Raw genomic sequence first — 24940 nt, 5'->3', positions numbered from 1 at the left:
GCGATAGTCTAGATGTGGCCTCATCAGTGTCGAGTAGAAGGGACTAATAACTTCTCCAGATCTGTTGGAAATGCATCCCCTAATGCACCCCAATATGCTGTTAGCCTTCTTGGCTACAAGGGCACACTGTTGACTTATACACAGCCTCTCATGTACTGATATGTAGATGGGAGTGTTACATGGGTGCTAATTCCTTCTTGTTTTTGCTGAAACAGACTAACAGGGCTAACTCCCTGGTACCTAAGAATGAAATATGCAAACAATAGCCTCCCTCACACAGATGGTTTATTATTGCGGTTGACAACAGTGTGCACAAAATAATGTTATTTTAAGTCAACACAGCACCTTTCAGAGGTAATGAACTCAAGAGAAGAAAAACAGCCACTGGGATCAAATGGTAAGCTGAAGTCTATATACATCATCTGAAGAGATGAACAAAGTAATCATTGGTTTGATTTACAGCTATGTATGTCAGGTACAACAGAGCATAAGTGAGAAAAATTAGACCCTTGCTATAGCATCTGGCCCTATGGAATGAGTGGAGCCAGAAAGCAAATATAGACATGGTAGCACACCTCTGTACAGCCCAATACAAATCATGATCATCTTTTAATGTACCCAGTCAGTGGCAAGAGACAATCTTCTCCCTGCCCCCTTGAGAGTGGCTAGGGCACTAAAGGGAGTGACAGGCACTACCAGGGAACAGTGTTATTTCTCAAGAGCATGCAGCAACTGCAGCTGTGCCTAGTCTGGGGGAGTGCATGTCCAAGTTATAACCATGTCAATAGGAGTTGACCACCCATTTTCATGATATTCTTGAGTTTTCAGTTGTGGGAGAGTTGTTTGAGTGGAAATTTAAACAGGGCCGCGTCATCATCAGTAAACTTAATCATCGCCAAATGGCTCTCAGGAATCAGTGTCTCCAAAGCCATTCTGTCAAATTACATGGATAGGGTTAAAAGGGATATTTTTTCCCCCTTCCATAATCGCATTTGTTCAGAGGAGAGTAATGCAATGTTGCTGTTATATAGAAAGTGATAAAATATTCATGGCTTATTTGTTGCTAAATGAGGATTAATGGGGGTTTTGTAATGTCATGTTCCTTAGTGTTAAAACACAAATCAGTTATTTCTTGATGCAACTGGTGTTAGAGTTTCACTAATATTCCCCAGTGGAATTAGGCAATCATTGACAGCAGTAGTCTGGCAACTCTCAAGCAAATGCTAGCACTAAAATTTCTAGTTATAGATTAATGGACTTCAGTGCCCTCCAGCTGCCAACACCATTAAACAAACAATTCAGGAGTGGCCTTGCAATAGGAGTGCATGTCTAAATCTGCATTCATTTGCTTTCCAACTGTGTGAAAAATAGGATTGTTGTTGACAATGGTTTGAACCCTAAATTATTTTGTAATTATAAGAGAATGCCTTCACACAGTAGCTGACAGAGAGTCACTCATTTTCAGTGATTAACAACTGGCTGGGGGCAATACCCAAAGGAAAACCAAGATTAATTTTTGAACCCAAATGTCAGCAGTTAAAGTGTAGCAGAGCAGCTGCATTTGTAAAGCAGCTGTGATCTAAAATGTCAGAAAATGCAGGCCACATTGTGAAGCTGTAGTTTTGTTTAAATGCACATCAATAAATAATTGTAGCATAGTGCTAAATTTAAAATTTGTCTGGCCTTATGGAACTTATTTTCCTCTTTGTGATGGAATAACCAGCCTTCTTCTTGTGAACCCAAGGTGAAATCGGGTTTCTTTCTTGTCTCTGAGTGATATTCAGAACACTACGTATTCATGAAAAGGAAACAGAAATCTGTTAATGCAGCTTTCCTTCATAGTTTGCAGCATTCTTCATTCAATGCTGCCGTTGAAGTGGGCATTTTTGCTGGCACAGCATGCTGAAGTCTCTCTAGACTCTTCCATTCTATTTACATGGAGGAGCAGGGTGAATTCAGCAAGATATCAAGCCAATTAACTTTTCAGAGTTCTGGCCAGAATCATTGGAGCTAGCCATTTGTTCATGTAGCAGAGAACAGACCGCCTGCGGCAGCTCTAGCAATAATAAGGAGAGAATTCTAAGTTTCTGCATTTGAGACCGTGAAGCTGGAGATTAAAATCCCAGCATTCTCTATCCCTTAAAGACTTGATTGATTTACTTTTGTGCAGGCACATAAGGGCCATTACATTCAAGGCTGTTCTTAGTTGAGAAAGGAAGATACAATTTTTTTTTCCTTTGGCAGGTGCAATTGAAACTCAGGTGTCAGGAAGTCAACCTCGGCAGCCAACAATGTAGACACCTGCTTATCTATTACCTATTAGAAAGATTAAAGGAGAAGGTTTCCACTGTAGACTGTGTGTTCACTAAATCTATTTGTTTAGATTTATTCCTATAATAAAAAATAATTAAATCTATCCCAGTGTGACCGGGTGTACCAACCCCTCATTAGCCAGGAAGGAGGGGGCCAGGCTTGCGGGGTGGAAAATCTCGGTCATCGGCGGCCCTGCTGAGCAGGCTCCAACTGCAGCCCCAGTATAAAGGCCAGGGAGAGCAAGCAGTTGGGGCTGGTCACCATGGGAGAAGGAGCTCCTACTGCAGCTTGGGACCATCACCTGCCAGAGGTGGGGCCATCGCTGCTGAAGCAGCAGCAGCAGCAGCAGCAGCAGCAGCAGCAGAAACCTATGGAGGGGCAGCAGCAGCAGTCCAAGGAGACACAGGCAGAGCTGGGATGGTGCATTGCATCTGGAACAGGGTAGGAAGGAGCCCAGGGCAAGGAACCAAGAGGTAACCCAGGAGCTCAGCGTGTTGAGGTGAGGGATCCCCACCACCAACAGGGCTGGAGCTCAGGGGAGACGGAAGACCCTAGCTCCCTACCCCCACCCCAGTGACCCCGAGGAAGGACGACCACTGACTAGGCTGCTGGGCCTGCAGACACTGACTGGGCTGCTGAGGCCTGACCAAGACGTAGGGCCTGGGAACACATACTAAGCCACTGGGCCTGCAAACACTGATGAGGCTGCTGGGCCTGACTGACGAGATATGGACTAGGCCATGGGGGCCTGAGGGCAGCAGGAAAGTCCTCTGAAGAAGCGCGGGGCTGGAGTCCCCACCACAACCAGTGAAGAAGACGGGCATTTTTTGGAACTGATTTCTCCCCCTACCCCATCCCTGGTACGGGTGGGAAGGCTAGGAACCTGAGAAGGCTCTAAAAGGAGAGAAGAGGGGGGAAAAAAGGGGGACAGATTTTTTTGCATGTTCCCCACCTGCAGATGGGGAAGGCAGGTAGACAAAGGGTGGTACCATGATGGACCCCACTAAACTGTTTGAGTGGCTGATGGGCCACCAGCTGAAACAAGTGGTCCAGCAACAACAGCTGCAGAAACAAGTGCTCCAGGCACTGGTGAACCAGCAAGAGATGCAGGCTATCTGACAGCAGGAACAAAAACAGGGGCTGCTGAAGGAGCTCGCCAGCCAGCAAGAAGCCCAGAATGAATGTTTGGTTAAGCAGATGGCCTCTCTCTTGAAGGCCCCCCCAGCCCCCATCCCACAACCCGAGACACTGACAACTGGGGAGACGGTGGAGGACTGGCCACATGACTACTGAGGCTCACAAAAATGGGGACCTAGTAACAAGCATGAGGAATACCTAGTAACATTCGAGCAGATTGAGTCTGCTGCGGGGTGGTCCCCAGAATATTGGACCACCTTACTGGCCTCATACCTGACAGGGCCAGGCAAACTGGCTTACCACAACATGGATCCCCAGGAGGTGAGGGAGTATCCATGGGTGAAGGAGGCCATACTGGATCAAGCAGGGATACGTGCAGAGATGCATCACCAGTGGATCCAACAGGAGCAGTACCCCACAGGGGCAAAACCCGAGGCAGAGGCCCAATGAGGTCAGGAACCAGTGCTGGTGGTGGTTGGAGCCAGACCAGAAGACAGCCACCCAGGTAGCTGAACTGGTGGCCCTGGAACAGTTTATACAAACCCTACCTGGTGAGGGGAAGGAGTGGAGGAGTGGGTGCAATGGCACGAGCCTGAGACCGTGGCCGACATCGTCCCACTAATAGAGGACTACATGGCAACTGAGGTGGCCTCAATGTCTGCGCCACAAACCCCATGCAACCCAGGACCGACAGGAAAAGGGCTGGGTCAGGAGTCCAGTGATGCTGCTAAAAGGGGGTCCAGGTCTCTCCTGATAACAGTGTGGAAAGCCCCTGGAAAGCCCCTGTACAGGAGGGGGCTGGGCAGGCCCAGGAGCAGCAGACTCCCCCCCACCCCCCAGGATTCACCACAAGTCAGTCCAAGCCAAGACTGTTGCTATAAGTGTGGGCTGGAGGGCCATTTCAAACGGGAATGCCCATTCATTGACTACAGTTATGGGTAGGTGCTGGTGGCAGGGTTCCAAGCCCAAAATAGGAACCAGTCCAATATAGTGGTTCCAGTCAGGGTGAATGGGGTACAGAGTGTGGCCCTAGTGTACTCAGGGTGTAGCCAAACCTTGATCCAGGAGGGACTGACTGCCGGAGCAGCCCAGAGGGGCACAATGGTGCAGTTACAATGCATCCCTGGGGACGTGAGGGTGTACCCCGTGGCTGGAGTGGTGCTCACAGTGGGAGCCCACAAGGAATACTGCACTGTGATGATGGTCCCAAAGCTGGCATACCCAATGCTGTTAAGCCAGGACTGGCCACACTTTGTTAGCCTCCTGCAAGGCGAAACCCCTGTGCCAAAGGAAGGAGCCCCACCTCAGACAGATAGCACTGTCTAGGTGGGCGCCAGTGGAGAACACAGGGAGAGAAACCTCGGGGGCCTCTGGTGGGGAAGGATCCCAGACCCGAGAGGCAGCACCACCCATCGACCTTCAGCAGATGGTCCTTCACCTGGAGGAACAAAGGAGTAATGTGACCCTTATCTGGGCCTGCGAGCAATCCAGGGAGCCGCATCACACTCCCACCACCGAGAGGGCCTGGGATGGGGCTCAGTAGAGAGGGACGCCCTGAGCTTCCCCACCCCTGCATCCCCAAGGAATGGGGAACACTGACTGAGTTGCTGAGCCTGTGTACACTGACTAGACTGCTGAGGCCTGACTAGGCTGGTGGGCCTGACTGAGGGGACACAGACTAGGCCATGGGGGCCTGAGGGCAGTGGGAAAGTCCTTCAAAGAGGCACGGGGCTGGAGGCCCAGACACACCCAGGCATCAGAAAATGTTAATATCTCTTTACAATCATATCAATTTAATTCACGACAGAGGGCTTGAGTCTTGAGTCCCTTGTACCAGATTAAATCAGGAGTAAATCAGCTCAACCCTGTGGAGTTACATCAGTGAAATCAGATCTAAAAAAAGAAACAGGCCCAACAAATCTATATGTCAGCCATACCAAGAAATCCAGTTTTGACAATGCCTGCGCTGCATTTGGATTTTATAACATTTAAGGAACAAACAATAATGAAGTCAACATCATGGCTTCTCAAAATTGTACATAAAGCTTCTAATATTTTGCCATCTATCAAACATGTTTATATGGCCCCCACTACCACACTCTCTGAGTAAGTCACAATCTTTAACTTATTTATCCTCGCAACACCCATAAGTGCAGGGAAATGCTATTATTCCCATTTTATTTATGGGCAACTGTTTTGTTGACTAAACCCAGGGGGCATCCAGATTCCCAAGAGCATTCTGTCGACAGTAAGTCAACAGAGTACAGCACTTTTGTTGCCAGCCATACCCTGCTCATCACAAGGAAGAATGCTGCTGTTGACAGAGACCTGTCAACAAAACTCCAATCTGGACATTCTCAGGGGCCTTCTGTCGACAGAAAAGGCCTCAGGGACACCGGCCAAGCCTCTCTGCTGTGCTTCTGCTTGACCGTTTTGCCAATAGAGTGAGCAGGCAGTATGGCAGCTGTCCGTTGACAGCGCGGGTCACTCTTTTGATCTGCCCTGTGGTCAGCCTGTGATCTGCCAACAGAAATTTTGTTGGAAGATATCGTCTGACAAAAATTTCTACCAGCAAATCCCACTTGTCTACACATAGCCCAAGTGATATGTCCAAGGTCACACAGGAAATCTGGAGGAGCAGGGACTTGAACTTAAGTCATTGTCCAGCATCCTTGTCACTGGGCCATCATTCCTTGCTGTGTTTGATTGGCAATCAAAGGATGCTAACAAATGCTCACACACAGCCAGGAGCAATCTGGGGGCGGGGGGGTGGGCACAGGAGGGGTCATGTGCACCACCCCCCCAAATGGAAGGGGCCAGGCGTTAGTAGAGCAGCATGAGCTGGGCCTTCCTTGCTGAGCTTCTCTCCCTGCTGCTGGTATGTGTGGGGGTGGGGGGTGCAGCTCCTGCTGCCAGTGCTGGCCCTCCAGCTGCCCTACTCCCCCAGTCCACCTCAGATGGGGAAAGAGTCAGAGCAAGGGCAGGACAGGGGCAGAGCACATGTGGAGAGGAGGCAGAGCAGGGGCTGGGAGAGGCAGGGCTTGGGGCTGAGGGGGTTTGTTCTGGCCCTTCCCTACAATGTGAGGGCACATGACCAATATCCACCAGAGCCCCACTCACCTGTCGGCTCTGTCTACGGATGCCGAAACTGTGTTTATAATGGGAGTGTTCATGGTGGAACCAATGAACTTGGTTTTTGTTATTAATTCTTCAAGCCAGGGGCTGTGGCAGCAACCCTTGTTCCAACACCGCTGTTCACAGCTGGTCTAAATATATTCTTAGTAATTCAATCAATGAGCATAGGCCATATTTTACCTTCTTCATCAACAAGCACAGGGTACAGGAATCCAGCATATCCCAGCTAAGTGGGTTTGGAAGAGTGAATGGGAAGAAAGATGCCTGCATGATATTTTAACGCCTCTTCTCTCCATCAGGCATTTGCAAGGGCTGGTATTGTTAAAGACTCATGTTTGAGAAGGAGCATATAAGTACAGGTCAGTGATGGGGCTAAAGTGAATGGCTAGAGAGATGGCATCATACCTGACCAAGCCAGAGAAACTCTTTCGGTAGGTTAATACTGGTCAGTCGTCATTAATCTACACATCTCTGCCAGCTTGGAGAAAATACTCCTTGGATGGCTGTAACCTTTAGCAGTACAACTTCCGTAGGCAGGGACCAGGAACAAGAGCATTGCTGTATGTTTATATAGTGTCAGAGCCCTGAGTTCTTCGTCCCTGATATGTCCCCCCATCGCCAGCCCCAAAAGCTCACAAATCATGGGTCGGGAGCCCCCCCTGCTCCCCTGAAGATCGTATGATTGGAAAAGAATCACAGGATGTTTAACTAAATCATCATTTTTGGCCCATCTGCTGAATTCTGAACTCTTCTATCAAGGAGGTAATACTTGAGGTGTGTTTTTGAAACTGATACAATTTATGCTTATGTTTCTCAGGCCAGGAACAGAGTTTACACCCAGCATGCTACTTCCTGATGGGTAGGTAATTATACACTATCTCTTGTTGTGTAACTCAAGCAGCCACCATTTGTTACCGATCAATAGTTTTTCCATTATTACTGCAATAAAGCATGCATTACTGGAGTGAAACTTAAAATTCTTTCTACATGAAACTAATTTCCCCAGAGCAGTCAATATTTTAAAGTGTCTCTATCTGATGGGGATTGAGCTTCCCTAGGTCTCACATACTGAGAAACTGTACGCAGTACAGATAGAGCAACTCTTCAGCTGTAAATTACTAAAATGGTATTAGGTTTTCTTTACTGTACTTCTAGCTTTTGTCTTTCCCTCACATTTTCCAGGTTTGCTTTCTGTTTGTAAATATGCGGGTTTCTGTTAAACATAATCCAGAGTTAAAATGTCCACTTTCTATATAAATAAACTTCTCCCCTAGAAAACTGTGTGTACTGGATACATTTGTGATATTTGAAAGAGTCTAGCTGAATGTCTTATCCTGGACTCCTTGCTAAAATCTCCACTGAATTCTGTAAGAGGTTGAGAAGCACAAGGAATACAAGACCAATCCCCTGTAAAAAGGTAGCTGACCGCGGTGGATTCTGTCTCAGTCTCCCCCAGGCTGGTTCTGTGAATTGTCTCTATTGTGCTATTTTTCAACTCTTATGCTAGAAAGATCATAGTCTTTCACCCTCCTGAGAGCACAGCTCCTCTTAGTAGGTGTCTTTGGTTGCAGATTTTTTTTCACATCATAGGAGAACAAGTGCCCCCTCTCTACCATGGGTTTTATCCCTCGAACTCTAGACTATGAACCAACTACCAATCAACATTGCTTCTAGGGTTGTCAGAGTTTAAAATTGCAGTTAAACACAAGTGAACTCATATAAGCTTATGGTAGGACTCTTCCTCCAGGGATCCTTTGGTGGGCTCTAGCCCACTCAGTATCCCAAAGTAAGATTGTATTATTATTCCAAAATAACTGGTTCATCACTGGGAATCTCTGTTCCTTTAGGAGTGGGGCCAAGGGGCAGGAGTCACCCAAGCAGCTCCTACCTTTTTCCAAGTTCTCCCCAGGAGCTGTGTACTGAAACCCTGCTCTCTCTGCAGTCTGCCATCAGTTGGGCTGGGCTTCTCCTTGTTACATCCTCCCTTCAGGCCTGATTTGTCTTTTAGGCACAGCAAGTCCCTTAGCCTTTGTGTAGTTTGTTCACCCTATCACACTATGGCTGCTCAAAATATGGTCCAGGCTATTGTCTTGGCATACAACAGCTTCCTCAGACAGTGAAAAAAAAGTATCAGAGAAAAGAGCAGAACATGTCACCTTTGAATATTTAAGCAATCATGCTAAATAATTACATAATGCTCTAATTTATTCCTCCTCCCACTGACATTTTGACAGATTTCAAAGAAAGGAAGGTTTATGCTCACTTCAGCAGTACATCTTGGTGGTCACTCGCTAACGAGTAGGACATCTTCATGTCACACTCCTATGTGTGAGTCCGTTGATGGCTGATCATCCTGATTTTGGAGCTGCAGGTCTTACCACAAAAGTGGCAGGTGTTGGTAGCTGTTGGAGAGGTGTGGGGCAGTTTTTGCCACCCTTTTCTTCTTCTCCACTTCTCCTTGTCTACACTGAAGTGGGACCTCTCAAACTGCACCTCCCCATCACAGGTTACCACTCTCTTCTGGGGACGGTCCTCAATTGGAAGAATACAGACAAGATTAGCATGGCTCCTGTGCAAGGATTACCTGCAAATTTGTGAACTGTTCAATATTTTTTTAACCTAGAGAGGTGGTGGAATCTCAGTCCCTAGAGGTTTTTAAGTTCCTGCTTAACAAAGTCCTGGCTGGGATGGTTTAGTTAGGGTGGATCCTCCTTTGGGCAAGGGACTGAACTTGATGACCTCCTCAGGTCCCTTCCAGCCCAGTCCTAGGATTCTATGAGTCTAAGCTGATAGATCAGACACCTCCATTCAAGAGGTTAGTCTGAGGGCTTACATTCCAGAAGGCCAATATTCTAACTGACTCATTTGCCCCCACCAAAAACTTAGTTGTTCATGTGTTAATCTGTTAGCTTCCCCTCCCTAGCTCTTACCATCTAACCAGGCACCTTCCTCTTCCAGTGACCAGTGACACTGGCAGGGAACTTTCTGAAATCCCACAATTTCCAGAAGTAAGTTTAGTTCATCTTAACAGGCTTCACACATACCTAAGTACTAACCTCAGGGGTTCAGACTGACCCAGTTCATAGTTGAGTTTTGCCACCTTTTCTTGGAAAGGGCCATCACTTTTGGCAAAATCTACCCTGCCATTAACAAAAGAAGAATTACATGCATCAGGGCTGGAGGATATTTTGAATGTGTAGCAATGGAAGCAGGGTCGGCAAGTTTGTATAACTTTATTATAATAAAATAATGTGCCCAGAATGATTCCAAGATACCCCCTCCATCTACCTTGTAAATTGCTAAAATATAGTTCTGAAATAACAAACATGGACATGAAATAGTCCCTCTCCCCGCAATACACATCACCAGGGCTGGTTACACTGAGGAATCAGCAGCTGTGTTCACCTCCCTTTCCTTTTCCCCTCTGGGCTGCTTGAGATGAAGGAGCAGCAGTCCCGTGTAGGAGTAAGTAGCAATGCCAGCTGCTTTGTGCATCCAGATGGATCAGTTTCCCCATGTGGTTACAGGAGTCAGAGGTGCCAGGGTAGGAGGGAAGGGGCACAGTATAGAGGTTTTGGCACAGGAGGGAGGTGCAGGCATTGAGGGCAAAGGGATCATAATGCAAGGACGGAGCGTGGGAAACCTAAGGAGATGGGGCAATGGTGGGCACCACAACCACAGGGGCCATGGGCACCAAAATGTAAATGCCATTTTCCCTAAGGCCATCCCTGTGTAAGACACTCACCCTAGAAACTCCTTCTGGCAGTTGGTCAAGGTCTATCTTTTCCTCTTGTTCTACAGAAAGCCCCCTTACCAACGCTCCTGGGGAAAAAGGGGGACAGAAGATGGGTGTATGCTGATCATGTCACATCCTTCTCCCCACCTCTGCTGCACGGATAGAGAAGCCAGGGATCACCTTCTGCCTCTGGCACTGATCATTTGCAGGTCCTTTGCAGCTCCGCCTGAAAAGGCTTTCAAACTCTGAGAGACCTGGGTCTCTGAACATTGCTGGAGCTGACTACTGAGCCCTCAGGGGGTCAAACTGAACATAAGAACTTCAGAACAGCCATGCTGGGTCAGGTCAAAGGTCCATCCAGCCCAGTATCCTGTCAGTTGACAGTGGCCAATGCCATTTGTCCCAGAGGGAGTGAACCAAACAGGTAATGATCTCTCTCTCCTCTCCTGCCATCCACCTCCAGCCTGTGACAAACAGCCTAGGGACACCATTCCTTACCCATCCTGGCTAATAGCTATTAATGGACATAACCTCCATGAATTTATCTAGCTCTTTTTTAAACCCTGTTATAGCCTTAGCCTTCACAGCCTCCTCCGACAAGGAGTTCCACAGGTTGACTGCATACTATGTGAAGAACTTCATTTGTTTTAAACCTCCTGCCCATTAATTTCACTTGATGTCCCCTATTTCTTATGTTATGGGAACAAGTAAATAAGTTTTCCTTGTTCATTTTCTCCATATCACTCATGATTTTATATACTTCTATCATATTCCCCCTTAGTCTCCTCTTTTCTAAGCTGAAAAGTCCTAGTATCTTTAATCGCTCTTCGTATGGGACCCATTCCAAACCCCTAAATGGGTTACCAGCAGCCTACATAACCCGTGGCCTATGAATGGAAGTGCTGAGTCTGCAGTCAAGTGGAAACCATAGTTTTCATGGACAAGCGCCTCTCACATGCTTCTGTGGACACAGAGGCCTAACCATAGAATTACCAAGTTTCTGCTGCCCTCAGGGTTCAATGCCTCCACATGAAGTAGGGTGGAGGTACAAATATTGCAGGAAAGTGGCCTTTGGATCCACCTCTCTGTGGATTCATAGGTATCAATGCTGCAACTGAGAGATGAATAGCAGCACCAAACCACCAGCTGCTACTCCAGCCAGTAGATTGTAGCAGGCACAGCTACACAGCCAATCTACATCAAAGCACCAGAGGTTTGTGGAACAGTAAGTTTCCTTTATTGACAACCACCTTTCACTTTGGGAAGTGCATTTGCTTGGAGTTAGCACGAGGCAGGGTGGGAGTCTTCTGAGTAACTCCAACCACAATCCCTGCAACAAACTTCAGTGCCAACTCTGACCACACATCTATCCCAGTGACACCATCACAGGACCTAACCGTATCAGCCAGATCACCAGGGGCTCATTCACCTGCACATCTACCAGTGTAATACATGCCATCATATGCCAGGAATGCCCCTCTGCTACATACATTGGCCAAACTGGACAGACTGGCCGCGTCTACATGTGCACGCTACTTCGAAGTAGCGGCACCAACTTCGAAATAGAGCCCATCACGGCTACACGTGTTGGGCGCTATTTCGAAGTTGAAATCGACGTTAGGTGGCGAGACGTTGAAGTCGCTAACCCCATGAGGGGATGGGAATAGCGCCCTACTTCGAAGCTGAACGTCGAAATAGGGCACGTGTAGACGATCTGCGTCCCGCAACATCGAAATAGCGGGGTCCGCCAGGGCAGCCATCAGCTGAGGGGTTGAGAGACACTCTCTCTCCAGCCCCTGCAGGGCTCTATGGTCATCGTGTGCAGCAGCCCTCAGCCCAGGGCTTCTGGCTGCTGGTGCGGCAGCTGGGGATCCATGCTGTATGCACAGGGTCTGCAACCAGTTGTCGGCTCTGTGGATCTTGTGTTGTTTAGTGCAACTGTGTCTGGGAGGGGCCCTTTAAGGGAGCGGCTTGCTGTTGAGTCCTCCCTGTGACCCTGTCTGCAGCTGTTCCTGGCACCCTCATTTTGATGTGTGCTACTTTGGCGTGTAGACGTTCCCTCGCAGTGCCTATTTCGATGTGGTGCTGCCCAACGTCGAAGTTGAACGTCGACATTGCCAGCCCTGGAGGACGTGTAGACGTTATTCATCAAAATAGACTATTTCGATGTCGCTACATCGAAATAAGCTATTTCGGTGTAGCGTGCACGTGTAGACGTAGCCACTGTGTAAAAGAACAAATGGACTCAAATCAGAGATCTGGAATGGTAACCTACAAAAGCCTGTAGGAGAACACTTGAATCTCCCTAGACACTCAGTACCCAATATAAAAGTAGCCTTCCTGCAACAAAAACACTTCAAAAACAGACTTCACCGAGAAACGGCAGAGCTACAATTCATTTGCAAATTTGACACCCCAATTAAGGACTGAACAAAAACTGGGAATGGCTGGCCAACTACAAAAGCAGTTTCTCCTTTCTTAGTGTTCACACCTCTACATCAGCTGTTGAAAGTGAGCCACATCCTCCCTGACTGGATTGACTTCATTAACTCTGGCCTTCCTCTTGATTGGTACTTCCTTCTTTTCATGTGCCGGGATATTTATACCAGCCTCTGGAATTTCTACTCCATACATCTAGCAAAGTGGGTCTCTGCCTACAAAAAATTATGTTCCAATATATCTGTTAGTCAGGACTTCTCTTTGTTTTTGCTAACCACTAGACACCAATGTCCCCTATGGAATTCCCTACTTTTCCTTCTTTCTTCGAGAATAATATGAAGTTTTTCCCTAGTCACATGGAGCCATATGTTCCACTTAGGTATCATAGGCTTCAGCTTCTGAAGCCCACCTCTTTCGTCTTTTTTCACGTGGAGAAAACTAGCTGAGCAAACTGTTGATGTGGTTTAGTTAGCTGAGTGCTCTCAGAACACATTTGGTAAGGTTATTTTTTTAAGTCTCTTTTCTTTAAAATGGGACAGAATGAAGCACTGTCCCAGTATTGACTGGTTAGAAATGTAACCTCTGCAAGGTGGCTTGGGGAAAGGGACTGCCCCTTACAAAAGTGAAGTGGAGAAAACTAGTTGAATAACCTGTTTAAATGGTCCAGTCACCTGCGTGGTCTCAGAACACATTTGTTAACAAGATTCATAATGCAGAAGACACAAACAATTTGTCTCACTGGGGAGGAGACTTCTGAAAAATGGCCAGTTGTTTTCAACAGGAGGGGAACGAGGGCTGTCTGGAAAGAACTGGAGAGTAAACTAACTGGGTTGAGGTAGGTCTAAAATGATGGTGCCTGGAGTGGCTGGGGGATGCAGTGCCCTGGTCAGGAGAGGAGAGTGAATACTGTAAGGGTGCCACATATCAGTGGTGCCTGGAGGGACCTGGGGATGCTGTGCCTCTAAAAGGGGAAGATAATGTGTACAGATGGGGGGCATGTACTGGGGCATTTGTGGGGTCGGATGTGCATGGATCACTGGTTGTGATTTCTCTAATAGCAAAGTAATTAATTTTGTCTGCTTGCCCAGAATGGAGTTCGCTGATTGTGATTTTTCTATTGCAGAATTCATAAATTCTGTCTGCTTGCTCATAAAGGACATGATTGATTCATGTTCTGGAGCATCCATCATTTTCTTCCTCCAGTGACAAAGGTCACTTTTGTCCTTTGTAAGTACTTGTATATAATTCTCCGACAATTCATTCTGGCTCTTTTTCTTCCTCCAAATCATAGGCAGCCTCTTAGCTGCTGAACTGGGCCCTCATTGTCTTTTTCCAGTATCATTTGCTGATAAAACAAATTTAGAAATATTCATGTCATTAGCAATAGCAACATTTTTAACTTTACTTAGAACAAGGATCATAGTGACAGAAATAGTGGCTGCCTGTCTCTATGGAAGAACACATTGCAACGGCAAGATCATTCTTGAATAGTAACAGAGAAAAAGCCGTGCTAATCTATATACTATCAAAACAAAAAAGCAGTCAAGTAGCACTTTAAAAACTAACAATGTAATTTATTAGGTGAAGTGTCTGTCCCATGAAAGCTCATCTAATAAATTACTTTGTTAGTCTTCAAGATCACTCTTGTTAGTCTTAAGACTGAAGAATGCCTGATTCCAAGCAGAATTATTTCAGCTCTATGGCAGAGGCGTAGCCTCAACACTATGATAAGTTATCCTCAGTTCAAAGGAAAAATAAACTTTCTTAAGGCAATGGCAGGCAGGGTGGTAGGACTGGCACGGCATGTCCCAGGGATGCCTACCATAGGGAAATGGGTGGCTGCATCACGGCATTCTTAAAGCACGCTGTCTCAGGAGCCAATAGGGGTTGCATTGAGCACATGCTGTTTAAATCAGTGCCTGGATTTTAAATTCCAAAGCGGCTGCTCCATGAGTTCAAACATCATGGAAAGGCACTGGGGGCGTGCATGTGAACCATGGAAGGGTCTGATCGTTTGCCTGCCCTGAAGTGGGGGAATGCTGCCGTATGTGCTGTGACTTGCCTGTCCTGGATTTTAAAGCAGCTGCTCCAGGAGATACATGAGTTTTGCTCTGCACTGGCAAAAAACCATTAGTGACTCACGAAACTTCCCATGCGTTCTAAGTTGCCAAACGAGACATCAGCCTGATTACACTAACAAAAAGGGATAAGGAAAGACTGCTCATTCTATATGTCTACCATGTTGGAAAATTTGCAAGAATGCTTTGTGGGGCCATGATTCCAGATCACTTACTGGTGGCTTGGCGTGGAAAGCAGCAAAAGGTCAGGTCTCCCCAACAGTCTCGTGATGAGAATCCACAAGTGCCTGTCTAAGACCTTCAGATTTTCATCCAAGCAGGATCTGCACTTCATCCCCAGGCACATTAACAAGCTGCTCTAAGGGAAAGGTGGACAGACCCTCCCCCTCTTGATTGCAATATACTATTATCAGTAGGAAAAAAAAGCCCACTCACCAGAAGTGCCTTCTGCAGGATCTGTGTTGGCCTCTGAAGCTGCCTCCTGAGTTAAGAGGACAGGAGCCACTGGCTCAAGCTCAAATAAACAGCTCCTGGTTTTCAGGATCTAACTCTGGGCTGGAATGGAGCTTGCTGTCATCCACCCCTTCCTCATCAGGACACTTTTCAGCATTTTTCCTAAGACCACAGGTGTTGATGCAACTTTTGAGAGATGAGGTTGAGTCTTTCCCCAGAATAGTGTGAAACTTGTCATAGCAACAGTATTTTGGGGGAGATGCTCCAGACCGACCATTCTCTGTCTTGCATTTCTGGTATAGCTCTGCATCAGCTCCTCGATCTTCACATGGCACTGTTGAGTGTCTCTGTTGTACCCTTTCTCCATCATGCCTCATGAAATTTTGGCATAAATATCCGCACTCCTTTTGCTGGCTTTGAGCTGTTGGAAAATGGTTTCTTTGCCCCACACTGAAATGAGGCCCAAGATCTCCTGATGGCTCCACACTGGGTCTTTTTTGTGATCCTGGGAACTCGTGGCTACAAGGTGTGCTAGGTGTGCTGCAGAGATGTGATCCACACATCTGCTCACCTGACTGGCCAGAGAGGAAAGGAAATCTAATCAAAATTCCTGGGCTGATGAACACCGCTTCCTGTTGCTTACTTCCAGCTCACCTAAGGAGCAGCAGGGATGCTGTGATGATGGGAAAGGACACCTCAGGTGGTGTTGTGGATAGTTTAAAGAATAATAAAAATTGAGCTTAATAACACTGTCACTTCCACCTGTAGGGTTCTACTTTGCAAATTTGACTTCTCAAATTACTGCAGTACAAAAGTCAACATTAGAGCCCCTTGAAATTGACCTGTTGAGCGCTGGGAAGTAGACACATAGCTCATAAAATTAAACTTAAGCTGCGTCTACACTTACCTGAAAGGTTGATGGCTGTTACGACATTTTTGGTATGCCAATTGAATATCAAAAGTCGACTTTGCAGCTGTCGACTTCTGTGCCTGTCTTCAGAGCAGAAGATCAACAGGAGCACTCCTCACATCAACCTTCCTTACTACCATGTGGCTCAGGAGGAGTTCCGGAGTCAGCTTTGACCCTGGAATGCAACGTTTCACACACGCGCAAAACAGCACCCCAGAAGATCAACCCAGAGCAGTCTATCTTCTTCGGTAAATGTAAATGTAGCTTTAGACCCTTAAACTCCTCCTGTCCCCTTAATCTCCTGGTGTAGGCCAGGCCTGGAGTACCCCTGGAGTCAGCTAGAAGATTTACCCCAAAACAGAGTGAAGTGGAGGAGCCTTTTAGATCACCTATGCTCTACTCTGAATACAAGGATTTAAGTAGTAGTGATAGATGTAGCCCAAGATTTGTCCCTAGATTTAATAGTATTTAGTTACCACTGTAATTCATTGTGATTGTTCCATAAGTGTGGTGTAATTGATCAGTTTGCATTCTTCAAAGAGAGACAAACCAGTAAAGGCTGGTTGGGGGAGCACCTGGAATACTAGAGGTTTTCGCTCTCCATGTAGTTTAAATTTATAGAAGCCATGAGGGAGATGTTGTATGAGTAGGGCAGAAAACAATGTCTTCAACTGCCAACTCCAGGAGAACCTCACACAGAATATTGTCAATCCCTTCCCAAATGAATGGACACTTTATCAATAGAGGATATGGAGCAGGAGAGGGGAATCAGGAATACAACAGGTAAAAAGAAGGAAGTTATGAGCACTCAGAGCAAAATTAAGATGTTCAGAACAAAATTAGTCAAGGAACCATGAAAGCAGGAGAAGAAAGTCTTGACTTTGTTGTTCCCAGTACTAGGAGACTGACTAATAAACCATAGAAATTAGAATGGTTTATTTATAAATATAACATTGATCTATTTGGTATTACTGGAAGCTGGTAAGATGATTCATAGTAGTGGACTGTTCCAATCAATTATCACAAGCCACGCAGGAAGCATCAAATGGGAAAAGGGAAAGGCCTGCTACAGTAGAACCTCTGTGTTATGGATGACTTGGGAATGCGAGTTGTTCATAACTCTGACCAAAGCATTATGTTTGTTCTTTCAAAAGTTGACAATAGAGCATTGACTTAATACAGCCTTGAAAGAATGAATTTCTCTGACCACCTTGTTTGAATGAAACAAGCACCTGTGTCAAATCTTTAAAAAAAAACAACTTTTTTAGCAGTTCATATTCAGCACAGTGCAGTAGTGTACACTATTTGCTTTCATCTCTGCTACCTGACTGTGTACTTCCTGTTCCATATAAAGTAGGTGGTTGACCAGTCAGTTCATAACAGGTATTCATAAGTCTGAGATTCTACCATATGTCAAAATGGCTTTTTCTGTTTCTGAGTCACTTCTAAGAAAATGCTTATGGATCAATCGCCTCACAGCTAAAGCACAAGATGCGGCAGTGGTTTGTGTTTGCCACAGACCACCAGCTCAGTCTAAGAACAGGATGACTCATTCCTTGCACAGCTATCTATAAAGTATAAGGGAAAAAAGCTGCCTGATCATGGGAAACTTCAATTTGAGTTATTTATAATACACACACATCTCCTAGAACTGGAAGGGGCCTCTGGAGGTCATCTAGTCCAGTCCCCTGACCTCTTGGCAGGACCAAGCACCATCCCTGACATCTATTTGCCCCAATCCCTAAATGGCCTCCTCAAGGTTTGAGCTTACAACCCTGGCAGGCCAATGATCAAACCCATGTCTCATGCTACCAATATTTAGATATCTTTGGAATTATCTTTGTAATTTCTAAACATTATAGATAACAATTTCTTAACAAAAATGTTATGGCAAACACAGGGGAATTCTTTATTAGACCTTGTCTTAACAGATAAGGAGGATCTGGTCACAGAACTAAAAAATAATGGTAGCTTAAGTACAAATGATCATGACTTGAACACATGTATAATATGCAAGCAGAATAAAGTCCAAGATGGTAATATATATACTTAGTGTTTTAAGAAGACCAGTTGTACAAAGCTAAAAAAGATTATAAGCCAAATAATTATGAAGGAATAATTTAATCAGAAAAATGTGAATGATAAATGGAAAGAACTTAAGAACACTTTACAATAGTGCCCAAAAAGCCACAATCAAGTGAAAAGGTTGTAATAGAAAAATTAATCTAGTTGAGAGGGGAAATGAAGGCAGATTTTCTATACATAACAAATGTAAGAAAGAGGAAGTTAATAGTAATGACTATGTCAGAAGTCAGAAATTATAGAAAATTGGTAAAGGAAGAAAAGGCCATGAGGAGAAATCCATGGCCAGCAGAGATGGGGCAAATATGAAGGGTTTCTCTTTTTTAAGATATTAGGAACAAAATAAACCTGAAACAAGGTTATTGGTCCATGAGTCCAAAGAAATGATAGAATTATGAATAATAATTACCAAAAAAGTAGAAATGTGCAATGAAAATTTCTGCTCTGTATCTGGAGGAAAATGGATGATATAGTCTCATCACATGGTGCTGATAACACACTTTACATTCCACTAGTATCTTTGGAGATCTTAAACAAAATGTACTAAAGTCAGACATTTTTAAATCGGGGGTCTAGAAAATTTGCACCCAAACATAAAAAAAAAGATGGCAGAAGAACAAGGTGGAACATAAATGCTGATTTTTCAGTAGGTCTTGGGGCACTAGGAATACTGGGGCCACTCCAGGAGACTGGATGAAAGTTAATGTCAGAGGTAAAAGGGGGCTGGTGTAGGCCAGTACAACATACTGGTAAGAAGCAGCCATGGGTTCCAGCCTGTACATGACTGATGTTAAAGTGCTGCCAGGGCAGCATTTTAACATCACTGCCCCTTTTGCTCCCCACTTTGGTGGTGCTGCTGAGTCTTACTGACAGGTCTGCTGACACTGGGAAGTGGGCGTAGCAAAACAGGTGGTTGCCGCAGGTCCCACCAATGTCAAAGTGCACAGGGCTCCTGGCTACCACTACTGCTGCAGCAGCTGCTGAAGCCCCAATGGGAGCTCTGTACCTTCCAGAGTCCCAGAGCTTCCAGCTACTGCCACCACAGTTCCAGCAGCCTTGAAGACTGGTAGGGGGAGTCTAGCTCCCAGGTCCCCCTTATTCCCAAATTCCCATTCCTTCTGGGGCCCCAAAGCCACCTTTTCCATGATCCTGACCATCCTAGCCTGTGTACCAGTAAGTCCCCATACTTATTTTTACCCCTCCTTAATGTGCAAATTTTCAGAAAGGATAAACAGGTAATTCTACGTCTGTCAGCCTGATATCAATCCCAGACAAAGTAATGGTCCTGCTGATCTGGGATTTGCTTAATCAACAATTAGAGGAGGTTAGTGTAATCAATACAAATCAACAAGGGCTTATGGAAAATAGGCCCTGTCAAACTTCCTTTCAGACAGGACATCTAAATGTTATACAACTAGGAACATGGAATGTAGGCCACACTCAGGCTATGTCTAGACGGCATGATTTTGATGACAGAATGACAGAAACTATTGTCGGAAGATATCCTGTGACAAAACTTCTCTTGACAACGTTTCCAGATCCCAAAGCGCATTGAAAGGGAGATTCATTCTCCTGACAGAGAGTAGTCAGAAAGTCCAGGTGCTCTTTCTGAAAAATGGCCACCCAGAACCACATCAGCCAGGGTTGCAGGTCACCAGTTCCTTTCAAGAGCCAGTGCTGGAGCCATGTGGAGATGTGCGCTGAAAGGGACCCCTCCAGACATCTGTTCTCTGCCCCTGCTGTGAGCCTGCCTACCCCTGTGAGGGACAATAAAGCTCTCACAGTGCCTGCTGTGCTTGCCCTGTGTTTGAGGGCAACACAGCTGGTCCCTGGGTGGAATGCAGCCATAGCGGCCCCTGTGCCCCACACAAACTTGCTGCAGCTTGTGCTGCACTTTCTGGCAGCTGTCTTCTTGTTCCTCAGCGAGGTCAACCTCAATATCACTTTAGGAACTGTCATTCTAGCTGCAGGAGCTACACACTGGAACACCACATGGTGGACAGGTGGATCTGGAAGCACCGCACCAGTTCAAGCAGGTGAGACCATCTGGTCATGGAGAGGTGGTGCAGTTACTGGTTGACCACCATGGACAGTTCACAGACATTTTCATTGAGTGGTCAGGCAGGGCACACGATACCTGCATGTTCTGCAATTCCAGCCTGTGCCAGAAGCTGGGGATGGGCACATTCCTCCCCCATCATGAGATGGTGGTTGGGGATGTGCAGATGCCAGTCTGCATTGTGGGGAATGCAGCCTATCCACTCATACTGAGGCTGATGAAGCCATATACTGGACAACTGGACCCCAGCAGGGAACAATTCAATGAGTTCCTGATCATGCCACAACGCAGGTGAGTGTGCCTTTGGCTGCCTCAAGGCACAGTTCAGGTGCCTGTTGCTGACTCGCCTTGAAGAGGGGGAGCACAATATCCCCAAGCTTCTGGGAGCTTGTTGTATCCTGCACACCACTGTGCAGGACAAGGGCGAGGCTTTGGTCCCACAGTGGACGACAGCCACCAGCCACAAAGGGTGAGCCTATGAGCAGCCAAGCACAGCTGCCATCTTCCAGACCCATTGGGATGGGGTGCAGATTAGAGAAGCCCTGAGTGAGAGCTTCTCCCAAGGACACCAGTATCCCTCCTCAAGGCCCCCCCCAGTGGGGCCTCAGGCCAACAGCTCTAGCCTATCCCAACTACAGCCCCTCCCTGCACCGCTTTGCCCCCTCCCTGACCCCAGAATAATAAAGGCACACACTTGGATGGTGAATGAGAAACTGGTTTATTGAGCACTACTTACAAAAGTGTTGAGGTGGATGGTGGCTGGGACTGTGGAGTGGTGCAGGGCCTCTGAACTTGCAGATGGGGGGCTTGGGACATGGGTTGGGGGCCTCAGAGCATGGAGGGAGGGAAGCAGGACCCTGACAGTATTGGCCTCGAGATCCCCTCCTGCTGCACGTTTTGGGCCCCTGTCAGGGCTGACTCAGTTTTGGGAACAGGGGGGAGATATGGATGAAGAGGAGTTGGGGCAGAAAGGCAGGGGAAGGGGGCATGGCCATCACCCTGGGGAGCAGACAAAGGTCCAGGGTTCCTCATGGGAGGGCAGGCAGGTGTAAGGCAGTGAGGTCAACAGTGGGTAGCTAGGCCACCACGTCTCACCATACCATGGTTGCAGTGTCATAGCAGAACATTAGCTGATCCCGGGCCTGCAACCACCACTCCATGGCCTCACAGACCCGGTAAGCAAGGGCCTGCTGGATATCCTTAAAGACTGCCAGATGCTGACATATGATGTCCTCATGGACTGTTGACTTCTTCCTTCAGCTCCAGAGGTAGTGTGGCATCATCATGGGAGTGACCCAGCCCTTATTTGGTGCTGGTCTAGCTATGCAGAACACAAGGAGGAAGGGCTGGTGAGTTATTCATGCAACGCAGCCCCTCAGGCCGAGTCCCCACCATGAGCAGTGACCAATAACCCTCAGGCCAAGGGAAGGGGATGTCCCAGGAGCAAAGACCTGTGGCTTGCACTGCAGGCCCTGCTGCTAAGGGAGTCCAAGGTCCCTATAGGAGCATGCTGGCCATTGCCACCCAGCACTCAATGAGCTAGCAGACAAAGGGGTGTTCAGCCAGAGAAGAGTTCCTTTATGGGTGGCAGGGCCCATCATGCACCCATGGCTCACACCACTGCCCTCAAGAGCAGGTGCTGCCACACATGGGCAGGCATGCCTGTGTGCTGTGTGTGGCACCCCTCAAGGTGCCCAGGGTCATGCTGGCACTTTTGTGGCATGGCAGGTGCTGGAAGGGTCCCCCTGCTGGGGTCTCACACTTGTCTGGCCTCATGCGAGCCTGGTAGCAGAATGCTACCCATGCCCTGGGGACCTCTGCTGCATCCACATGCCACACACTAATGCAATATGTGATTCCATGTACTGTGATCACAGCTCAAGATCCTGCCTGAGCCAGCAGCCCACCCCGTCTGCAAATTTGCAGCCCATCCCATCTGCACCCACCTCCAACACACTCACCTTAGGAACTCATCCTCCCTAGGGCTGAGGAGGTCCAGTAGGCATCCTGGCTGCTGGGAACTGGGTCCAGGGTGATGACAAGGCTGCTGGTCTCTTATTCGAGGTCCTGCCCCTCCTGTGGCTCATCCTTCTCCTATGGTTCATGCCTGACAAAGGGACAGGGAGCACTAAACTCAGGCTCAGGCCAGTGCGGGGGTGGGGGAGGGTGAAGGTGATGTGCTCCCTCCCAGGATGTGGTGCAATGCCTTGTAGTAAGGGCAGGTGGCCAGTTCGGCTCCCAAGTGTGCTGGGCCCAGATGCATCCCTGATGCAATTCCTTTACCTTGGCCCAGACTTGCCCAAAGGTTCAGCAGGGGTGGCCCCATTCTTTCAGGGCCTCAGCCATGCAGCTGTAAATATCCACATTGCAGCACCCGGCTCTGGGTTCCTGCAGGGTCTCCTCCTTGGCCCAGAGATCTGGCCCAAGGCTTGGATCTCTGTCCCAGACCAGGATGGGACACACAACTTGGCATCCTGGGAAGGATCCTGGGACCCCTGGAGCTGCTCCCTTGAGGGCCTGGGGGGTAACAGGGTGCCTGTCATTTGGCCATCTGTGCTTTGGTTGTGATTGTGAGGGTGTAGAGGACAGCTACATGTCACATGGCTACTCGCACAATCTCAGCTTCCAGCCAGGGTGTTCCCCAGGTTTTCTGTGGCTTTAAGAAGGTGCAGAGGCAGGAACCATAGAGTGCTGATTGCTGTGGACAGGTTGTCCACCAGGGCGCATGCGTGGTATCCCAGAGACCTCTTCTGTCAACAGAAGGCCCTCCAGAACGTTCACACCTACCTTTTTTGACACAAGTCTTCCAACAGTGGCATTCTTCCTTGTGGCAAGCAGGGTACAGTTGTCAACAAAGCTACTCCATTCTGTCAACTTACTGTAGTCAGAATGTGCTTTGCAATCTGGCTGCTCCCCAGGTTTTGTTGACAAAATGGCTGTTTTGTCAACAAAACCCTGCAGTCTAGACATAGCCTTCTCTCCTGGAAAGTAATGGACGATAATCTGCAGAAAATGAGCCCCCAGTGTGATCCTGTGGCCAAAAGAGCTGATCCAATTCTAGCTTGCAAAACCAGAATATGAATAGAGAGGTCATTTTACTTCTGTATTTAGCCCTAGTCAACTGCTGCTGACATACTGTTCAAAGGATGTTGATTAATTAGAGAGAGTTCAGAGAAGAGGCATAAGAGTGATTAAAGAATTAGAAAACCTGCCTTATAGTGATTGGGTTAAGGAGCCCAATCTAGTTAAATAAAGAGAAGCTTAAGGAGCAACATGATATTTAATAATGAGGGTCTAAATTCAGACTGGGACCAAGACATCTTTAGCAGCAAAAGTAATTAACCGTTGGAGCAATTTACTAAGGATCATTGTGAATTTTCCAAAAACAACAAGAAGTCCTGTGGCACCTTATAGACTAGCCGATATTTTGGAGCATAAGCTTTCATGGACAAAGACCCACTTTGTCAGATCCATTTAATAATTTTCCATCACTGAGCATTTTAAAATCAGGATTGCATGGTTTTTAAATGCTGTGCAGTAGGAATTATTTTGTGGATGTTCTACATCCTCTATTATACAGGAGCTCGGATTAGGTGGTCACAATGGTCTCTTCTGGCCTTACAATCAGTAAATAGAAAGGAAAACAGCTGAAGTATTTGGAACAACACACAGCAAATTCAACACAGAGTTCAAACACTATACGTGTTTGCAATGCAAAAATAATCTCTCTCACATTTCAAGCAGTACAAAGGTGTACGAGAATCTGGCTTGATTTTATTGTATTTTCCCAGACAGTAACTTCCTATTTTGCCATCTGGTGATGTATAAAATGTGAACAAAACATCTAATTTTTCTAAGTAAATTTTAATTTGTTCTTTTCTTATTTCAATTTCTAAACCTACCCCTTTTTCACTAGCGTTCTCTATGTCAGGCATTCCTTCAGACTTCTCAGTGAAGACCAAAACAAAGAAATCATTAAACATCTCTGCCATTTCCAAATTCCCTGTTACTGTTTCTCCCTCCTCACTGACCAATGGCCCTACCCTCTCCTTGGTCTTCCTCTTGTTACCAATGTATTTGTAAAAAGCCTTCTTGTTTGCCCTTATGCTTGTAGCTAGTTTGAGCTCATTTTGTGCCTTAGCCTTTCTAATCTTGCTCCTGCATGCTCGTGTCGTTTGCCTATATTCGTCCTTTGTAATTCGTCCTAGTTTCCATTTTTTTTACGATTCCTTTTTTATTTTGAGATCATGCAAGATCTCCTGGTTAAGCCAAGGCCGTCTTTTGCCATGTTTTCTATCTTTCCTACATCTCATGGAGTTCATGGTTCTGTCTCTACCTCTGTTAGGTGAGCATTTTTTTCCCCTGCACTGGCACCACCCTCTGCCCTGCCACAACTCATGGCAGCTAGGCTAGTGGGGGAGGGGTGGGTTTGTATGAGGGGCCAAGAAACTTCTTTTCTGCAGTTTACATTGGTGCAGAGCTCCCCCTTCCCTCCCTCACAGGCACCACACAGTCAGGGTCTTTCCTGTGCCCAACTACATCACGTGGCCAGCCCCCCCAATAAAAGGACATGCCTGCTGCTCAGTGTGGAACATGTT

General features: G+C 46.9%; 1 non-coding gene across 1 annotated transcript; it reads left to right on the top strand.

Annotated features, from left to right (window-relative positions):
* The first annotated feature begins 9097 nt into the window (after positions 1–9097).
* On the top strand, positions 9098–9199 carry LOC142011727 (U6 spliceosomal RNA). The gene has a single exon (XR_012645192.1). It is a non-coding gene; the product is annotated as a U6 spliceosomal RNA (small nuclear RNA).
* Positions 9200–24940: the final 15741 nt, after the last annotated feature.

The sequence above is a fragment of the Carettochelys insculpta genome, chromosome 3, assembly GCF_033958435.1.
Source record: "Carettochelys insculpta isolate YL-2023 chromosome 3, ASM3395843v1, whole genome shotgun sequence".
NCBI lineage: Eukaryota > Metazoa > Chordata > Testudines > Carettochelyidae > Carettochelys > Carettochelys insculpta.
The sequence above is the reverse complement of the archived record's forward strand: the minus strand, read 5'-3'. Positions and strand labels throughout refer to the sequence as shown.